Raw genomic sequence first — 9491 nt, forward strand, 5'->3', positions numbered from 1 at the left:
ATCGCTGATGAAGAAATTGAACAGTGCAGGCCCCAGGATTATCTCTCTCACTTCCCTGAAACAGTCTTACTAGACTACAATGCATCTAACAGGCAATTGTGGATATCAAATCTGTTTACGCTAGAGAAAGTGTCCCTGACAATGTGTTGTCTGGCAGTGGGCCACAGTTTAGTGGGCATGTATTTAAGCAGTTTGCTGTGAAGCACCAGTTTAGTTTGCTTGTGTCCAGTTTAGCAGTTTGGTGGAATTAATACCAAGTTAATAAAATACCAACTAAAAAACTCCGCCGAGCCAGACTGATCCACGGTACCTTACAGAACATTACCACTGAAGAATAGGCTGTTACCTGCCAGCACACTGTTCAAACAAAAATTGAAATCTAGAATTTCTGCACTGGATATAGGAATCACTGAGGATTTGCAGATGCATACAGGGACAGATAAGACAGTAGTGTAACTAAATGGGGGTTAGCAGGGCAGGGGTCACAAAAATAACAGTCACCCCACTCCCCTCCCAGCTGCCAAAAACCCAGATGCAGGCATTGCCCCATGTGCCACCACCCCCCAGGGCGCAGAACTGCTTAGCTACACCTCTGAGATGAAGCAGAACAGAAAACACAATACAAATTTTGCCTTGAGACCTGTGATCACTTCATAAAAGCAACTGCTGAGTCTTCTCATAGGGATCCATGATCACAGGCAGTAATGGTTTCTCAAGCATTGGACTTACAATTGTGCAAGTTTATCAGATGAACACATATAGAAAGGAGATAAGGGACACTAAATTGGGCATTTTTCCTGAGAAGTTCTCAGCTAGTCAACAAACAAAGCAGACTAATATTACTGGGTCCCAGGACATGATACAATCAGAACTAATGGACTTTCCATCTCCTACAACAATGGTTTTCCACCTGTGTTCTGCAGACCACTGAGAGTCAACAGATCTAAGGGGTCCATGAAAGATGACTATGATCAGTCAAAAGTATGTGAATACCCACACTTACAATTCAAAGGGGTCCACATCTCCATTCAAAAAATTTTTGGCAGTTCACAAGTGAAAAAAGGTTGAAAACCACTGTCCTACAACATTGCAGACCTTTTTGGGCTACATCCATACAACAGTCTGCCTACATCCATAAATGAACATTGCTAGTTTAGTTAATAGATAGGTTGTAGAATTTTGAAATTCCATGTTATACTACTGTTAATTGTTGTTGTTTTGTGTACATGGGAAAGAAACATATAGGAATCAATATGTTTTTGATGGTCTGGCATGAGTTGATTTAAACTAATCATTTTGCAGACTCATTGTCACGGGGTGGGGCCTACGAGCAGCCGTGATCCCGCTAGGTCCCCCTGCCGTGCCAATTAGGAGATCCAGCACCCTCTTAATTCTCGCCCGCCACATCTTTGATCTTAGTAGTTAATATGGGAGGCTGCCTAGGATCTCCTATGATCTCAGGGTGACTTGGTGCACTCCAGCCTTATGGGCTATGTGTGCCTCCTACCTCCCCTTTAGCACGCCCCAAGCCTCGCAGTTCTTCCGGACATTTTGTGTCTCCAATCTTATACTAGCCCCTCCTGGGCTTTACTCTTGCAGGCTGGCCCCCCCTGGGCCTACGCCACGCACTTCCTGCGCTCTTTCCCTCGCTGGGGCCTGCCTCTGCACCTCTGGCCCCTCACGGGGCCTGTCCCGTGCCAAAACGGCACCTGGGGCTCAGGTGGCACGCAGCCGTGCCTGGCCCTTTGACCCTTCTCGGGGTCTTTATGCCACACGCTTCCCACGCCTCTCGCACCCTTGGCTCTCTCCGCTGAGCCTACGTGCCAGCCCTGTCTCAGGCTTTCACCGGCACCGGGGCTCAGGTGGGTCAGGGGGCTAGGCATGGCTGCGTGCTTTCTCAGGGTCTTACGCCCTCACCGGGCCAAGTACGGCCCTCTTGGGCTGGGGTCTCAACCCAACACCCTGCACCACACTGGTGCCCAGCTGCCGCGCCTTCCCAGCACTGCTCAGTGCCCAAATGGGGCATCCAGGAAACCCCCGGACTGCTGGGAATCTCCTGTGAGGCCTCCTCACACCCCTACAGCCTCACCTGGTCCTCCAGACGATATATACAACAGAACCATAAGCCTACCCGGCTGTAACAAAACAGTAAGCCTACCCGGCCACAACAAAGTCCAGGCCCACCTGGCTCTCTGACCCACAGCCTCCTGGTCAGGCTTCTCCTCACCCTGACCATCATGCAGCCCTCTGGGTGCTCAGGCTGTACTGCTTAGCTTAGCTCTCCTGCAGAGCTCTTACCCCTCAGGGTACCAGAAGGGAACTGCCAGCCAGGCTCCGGCCTGGCTGTTTATAAGGGCCCGGCCCTGCCCCCTTCTGGTCACGTGACCACCCTGGTTGCTCCAGCAACCCGCACCTGAGCTGCCCTGGTGATTGGCAGCTCGGCCCATACTACCACTGCCAGTAGCAGGCACCCTGGTGCCCTGCTACACCTCTCCCCTTCCCGGGGTTGAGCCTCCTTAGGAGTGGGGCGCAGGAGTGCCCCACGACACTCATATTATGCAATGCTGATCAGTTAAATCAGAGTTAAATCCAGTTCTATGCGCCGCACTTCAGGAGGGATGTGGACAACATGGAGAGGGTCCAGAGGAGGGCCACTCGCATGATCAGGGGGCAGCAGGGCAGGCCTTATGAGGGGAAGCTATGAGACCTGAACCTGTTCAGCCTCCACAAGAGAAGGCTGAGAGGGGATCTGGTGGTCATCTATAAACTGGCCAAGGGAGACCAGCAGGCAATGGGAGAGTCCCTGTTTCCTCAAGCACTACTGGGAGTAACAAGGAATAACAGCCATAAGTTGATGGAGAGTAGATTCAGGCTAGATATCAGGAGGCGCTACTTCACTGTCAGGGCAGCTAGAATCTGGAACCAACTTCCAAGGGAAGTGGTGCTCACTCCTACCCTAGGAGTCTTAAAAAGGAGGCTAGATAGACACCTTGCCAGGGTCATTTGACTCCAGCTTTCTTTCCTGCCCATGGCAGGGGGTCAGACTGGATGATCTGCTCAGGTCCCTTCCAGCCCTGCCAACTATGAAACTATGAGACTGATGAAGCAGGCCTCTGCCATGAAGAAGCATAGCGTGCTCTTTCAGCACCCAAGGCAGAGTCAGGGGTTAGAGGGGAAGGAATTAGACTGACCAATGGAGAGCGGGAGTAGGGAAGAGGGGATGGAGAGAGGAGTCTTACCTGCCTGGCTCTCCTTACCCTGGCAGTAGCTGCTACTATCAGAGCTTCAGCTTTCACAGCCTGGGCTTGGGCTGCTGTGGCTGCTGCTGCTGGGGGCAGGCAGCAGCTTGAGCTCCCCAGGAGATGCTCATTCTGCTCCATTCATGGAGATGGTGTCATTCTACTTCATTCTACTTCATTCCCCATGTCCCAGATACACTGCTTGGCATGGAGCTGTGCCTGCCCAGCTCCTACAGCTGGGCAGTGCAGGGCTGCCCCTGCTATGGTAAAGACTCCTAAGGGGAGGAGACCATACTGGCAACCTCCTTAAGTAGGCACTTAGGGTAGGCCCTACTCTCCCACCCCTAATTATGCTACTGCTGTCATGTGCTTTGGCTCTGAGGGATTTATGAACAGTACAATATATAATGGAAATGGCGGAGTGCTAAGGAAGGAAACAGGTGTTTGCAGGTTAGAGCAAACTATTCTAGCTAGGATGTAAAAAAGGCATCCAACTCTCCTGGGAAAATTGTAGGCTTTCTTCCTCTGTCTTAGTTGTATGTCATATGCCATTCACACCTCATGTCATTCCCACATGCCCAGTAGTATACCATGGGGTAGGAGAGCAGAACACATACCCCAGGGCATGCAAAGTCACAGACAATGTGTGTCATGGAGCACAGTGTTAAAAAAATTATACTTTTATAGAGAAGCAGTGGAGTTCACTGCTGCTGGGGAGAGATTTGACTCCATTTTTTGCAACCAAAATCAGCAATTTTTTTTGCCTTCCCAACATAGACTTTGGCAGCAAAAATGGGGTGAACGTTTTCCCCATCAGCAGCAAATCCCACTTCTACTGTAGAGAAGTGCAGTTGTCACAGGGCCTTGCTCTCCATAATACACACACTGCCTTGCTGCTTGTTCCTTAGTGGGGGAAGAATGGGACTGGCTCAGGCTCATTTTTCTCATGTAGCACCTCTGAGAATACCCCATATATTTTCTGTGCACTCAAACATTTAGGGCTTGATTCAAGCTCCTTGACTGGGGCCTGAAATCACTCAATTTCAGCGTAATCCCACTGATTTCAAAGGAAGTATATAAATCAATACACTAACATACTGGTGATTAAAGTAGGTGACATATCTGTATCTATTTTTAAGTGGTAGCAGTATCTTGAAGGGTAAACATTAGTAAAGTCTGGGAAAGAAGGATGGTGTTATGTTAGGCATTTTCACTGTTTAATAAGCATTACTTTATAAAACTAGCACATCTCTCTTGCCCTCCTGGTCACATTCTTATCCAACTGTTTGAGTGGTGCATGTCCAAACACTTGATGAATTGGTGCTGGTGATATTGTTTCAGTGTTAGCTGACAAGAATTAAAATTAATGGACATGGGTACAATTCTTGAGTAGTTGCTCTGTTCATTGGTATTGATTAAGTGGGAATTTTAAAGATAAATGTGTGGAAAATATATGGATTTTATTATTTTTTATTTTATTTATTGAGTAGCTGTAGTGTGTCACTGAACTGGCTTTGTGCCTCTTTTATAACTAATTAAACTAAGTGGGAACTATGTAGCAAACAACTTGAAAACTCTTGAAATGCAGAGGTAAATATTGCTGGCACATGGCTCTAACCCAAAATTTATCCTCTGGAAAGCTGATATTCATCTAAATCATATGGCATTTTTAAGAATATAACACATCTTACCTTCTTAAATACTAAGCTTCCAGCCTGCCAGGACTATGCTTTACAAAAGCACTTATAGTAGCATGCAGTCAAGGAAGGGTGAAAGAATTTGGTGTGAAATAAGATATTGCCATATTCAGTTTCTACAACTGAGCTCAGGCTAAAGCTTGTGATGTCAGCAAGTTACCTAAACTCTAACTGCATCATTTGTGGTTCACTCATCACGAGCAAGCCTGGGGAAGGGGCTTGATTTGCTCTTCCCATTTCCTCTTAGACCCATTAATACACAGCTGAGAGAAATCAGCTTCCTCTTCCATAGCTGTGACCATGCATTTTCTGAAGTCTCTGTTTTCATTAGCTTCTTTTCAGCAGATCCACACTCTTCTTGACCTTCAATGATTCTCTGCCTCAACATCTTTGCTTTCACCACCTGCTGGTGCCCCCTTCTGCTTATCACCTTCTACTCCCTTTCCTCATTCTGCTCACTTTCATGCCTTCTTTGTCTCCTCCTCCCGTTACCAATGCATCAATAAAACGTTTTTGTAATTACCTTCAAAAGGATACTCTGCCTCTCTTCCTGCTGCTTCCCATGCCTTGAATTCCACCACTGATTTCCACTTCTGTCCTCCCTGTTGATTTGTTACACTCTCCAGCATGGTAGAGCTGTTATAAAAAATGTTCAAAAAGATAAATAATTGCTCGTCAAATGTATATATTCACTGCTTTTTAACTTAAATGTACAGCAGCACCAAACTAAAATGGTTCCTAAAGGCAGTAGTGTAATGGAGGGGAGGGAGGGGACAGAGGCAGCAGTCCTGGGCTCTGCCTTTGTGGGGTAGGCGTAAAAGTAGCCACCACTGCAATGATGACTCACCACACTCAGCATCACAGCAGCTGGTGTTTCCCTGGTGCAGCTGCCCTGCTGCATCTCTGCTCTAGGGCCTTTCCATTCCTTGTTCTGTCACTCCAGTAAATGCAATTCCCAGGTTATGACTACTCATTGTGCATTCTAACTTACATAGCAAGCTTCTCCATAAAATGTCTATGGTTTCAGTCAGTAAATCATGTACACCTGTGCACGCAAATAAAAATAGAGTATGATATACATGGTAGCATCTATCTATGGAAATATTTGAGCATGGAAGCCCTTACATTTTCACACATCACCACAAGCGTGGAGAGGTAAGAACTTAGCCAACCAGGTTATTTTATTTCCAGGGCAAAAAGTTATAGAAAATGGGTTTTTATTTGTAAACTGAGAAGATTTTGTTGGGAGTCACTGAGACGCAACAACCACAGAAGCCAATGGTAACATTTTCAGAGCCACTCTTTAGAACAGAATCACACTTTAACGATTCAGTCCTCAGGCTAGCAAAACATATGCTGAGAAGAGGAAGGAAAAGCTTTACTCATTCTGTTTCCCGAAATACAGAGCTTTCCTGGGGCTGAAATGGCAGTGGTGTAATTTAGAGTAAACTAAGGATTGCTCTAAATTATGCTGGCTGGGATGTGTGTTGGGACTGCACCATCAGTCAGGTCAAGTGGAATGGCTGGAGTTTCCCTGTACTGGGGGGGAAGGGTGGATGGTATAAAACTAATACAGCCAGCTCTACGCTATTCACATACATCTCGGCCTCTGGGGGAATCTTTGGCTATTCCTTTAAGCTAGCTTTCTGACCATTTTGCACTGCTTCTCCAATAGAAAGGAACTGGAACCACAGCTGAGGATCTGTCCTTCAGTCTATTTCAAAATCACAGTCACCAGTTGGCAGATGATTATAGTGTATCACGTTTCTTCCATCAAACTAATGGAAGGTTTGAAATTAATTAATAGGATCCTGGAAAATTCTCAGAGCCTTGCTTTACTTTTAAATTAACACATTTTTCTGCAGGATTGGTGTTACAGACCTAAATTCTGCCTTGAGGTATACCCTCGCACCCGCACTGAAGTCAGTGAAGATGCCTGCTGTTCATGGGGGCAGGATCCTAATCACAGCATACACTTTGGTATGAAGAGTCCCCTATTCATGAGACAGATGTTTACAGGAACAGAGGACATTTTTACTAGACTCTTTCTTTAGATAAAATGATACTGTATGACTCATTCAAATCCTCTTTAAACTACTTTTACATTTACTATTTTATATAGTGATTCTGGGCATTAATGTACTGAACAATTACTTATAATCTGCACTTGCCAAAGCCTGTCACTTATTACTGCAGTAAATCAGTCACAACTTGTACAGTCACTGAGTCAGAAGCAAGGAAAGGAGAAATTCTAAACTTGCACCTACTGTAGTCTCAGAGTTTCCCAGTGGAAACACATCTTTGGGGGTCTGAGTGCCTTTCTAAATGCTATACTCTGGAAGTTAGTTTGTAAACAAAGCACAGGGTAACAGATTACTAGATCTGTGGCTATCCTGGTTACACAATCAGATATCAGCTGGTGAATTTAGCTGAAGAAAAGGAAGAGAAAAGAAAGCAGCAAATAGACTTGGGAAAGAAAGAAAATTAGGTATAGTGTCATAGCTCAAATGCTCTGCATGAGTTTAATCACTGTAGGTTATTCAAAAAATCTTTGGCATTGGCCCTTGTAGTTACATTTGTATATAGATACCAGGGTTATCAGTCAACACTATGTGGTAACTGAGGCCCCAGGAGCAGAGCACATGCTCTTTCATTCCAGTAATTCAAGTAGGAAGGGGAATTGATAAACTTGTCAGCCTGACTAACAAAAGTCCAGCAATGTTGGTGATGCATGCATGCATGATACCTTGAACAGTACTTCTGTGGTAATGAGCACAGCTTACTTGTGGTTGGGTGTTGATTGTAGGAGCCTATGATACATTGTACAATATGAGCCAGATCCTACTCCCAGGAAAATGGATGCAAAACCAAATTATCTACTGACATGTCTGATGCTATTCTGGGTTTACACTAGCATAACTGAGATCATAACCTGGTCCTGTATGCTGAAATCCCTTCTGCATCTACTCTGGAAACATCCCTTTGTGCTTTCTTGATTCTTTTCTCTCAGCACAGTTCCAACATTGTTTCTTTCTTATATGCTCCTCTGTTTACTGTATGATAGTGATAAATGATAAGTTTATCCTAACAGACAAAATAGAATTAAAAAATAGATAAAAATTAGAGATATGCTTTGTTATTGAAACAGCTTTAAATAAAAGCTGCTCTTAAAGCGCCCGTGAAAAGGCTGATCAGTCTCAAATTAGATTTATAAGAAATATTTAATGTGGGCTTCCTCAGCGCTCATCTGTTCTAGGCATACACCCACGTACCAAACCGCTCACACCATGCTTCTTTTGCTAGGCTGTCTAGCAGGGAAGTTGCATTTGAAAAATACTGCCATCCTCCTTGAATAGTTATGGGCCTTCCAAAATCAGAAGGAGAGTTACTGTAACTAAAATAAACATACATACAACTTAGACAGCCAAAACTAGGCAGAGGGCAGGACAGAGTGACACCTTATATACTAAATGATTAAGGGAGGCATAAGCTTTCATAAGCAACATTAAATTAAGATAGCATCTGATGAAGTAAGCTGCTGCTTATGAAAGCTTATGCCTCTCTCTCACCCTGTCCTGACTTCTGCCAGACTTCAGACTAGCTTGGCTATCTATCTGTTTCTGCAGATAAATACAGATCAAATTATTTTGACATATACATTTATGCCTACTGTCTAGAGGCTCACACATTTAAAACCACAAACACTAATCCAACTTCTCTAACCGATATTTAAGAAGAACCTATCTAGAACCACCCCCAACCACTTACCAAGTCCAAAACAAAAATATACCAAGAAATTGGCTATCATCCACTATTTTGGGTAACAGCATGAAGTAATACTCAAATCCAGCAACAACAATATGCAATCTCATGTCCTCAAAACAGACAGAGATGTAGGAGGCTGGCCAGAGAAATATTATCACATTAGGGTATAAATAAATAAGTCACTCATTTTAAAGTCACAGGACTGTTTACTTGCTTTTGCTTTCTCTTTTTATATGACTTTTTCCTTTTATCTCCTCCCTGTTCTTCCTGACTGAAAGATATCCAGAGCAATGACCTAAAGAAAAATTTCCATATAAAAGCTACTCACATCTTTTGTGACCAAAGAAGAGGAAACCAATGACAAATTAAGATTCATGTATGATTTAAAGGAAAAACCAACCAAATAAAACATTCTGGAGGTTCAAGCAGCCAGTGAGCTGAAGCTTCTTTAGGTTTGAGTGCCTGTACCCCTCAGGCTTCATTACCAGCCCTGAGTCACTGAAATGAGTGTGAGTTTCTGATTTCCTTTCAACATGGTGTATTAGGAACAGTGCTAACAGGCTTACCTTTCCCTCCTGCCAAGAACTGCCATCACCAAAAAGAGACAATAAACATGGATCTATGTTATGGAAATTAGCTTATTACTCATTTATTGATTTTACATACATGGCATTCAAGAAATAGTGTAAGCTGCTCATAAATGTGGTTTATGGGGGTTTGTTGCAGCATAACTTTAACATGGGAAGTCACTTCCTTTGGACATTTTATACTAGACTTTATGGACATTTAT

This window comes from Gavialis gangeticus, unplaced genomic scaffold, assembly GCF_001723915.1.
Source record: "Gavialis gangeticus isolate Ggan-Ray unplaced genomic scaffold, GavGan_comp1, whole genome shotgun sequence".
Taxonomy (NCBI): Eukaryota; Metazoa; Chordata; order Crocodylia; family Gavialidae; genus Gavialis; species Gavialis gangeticus.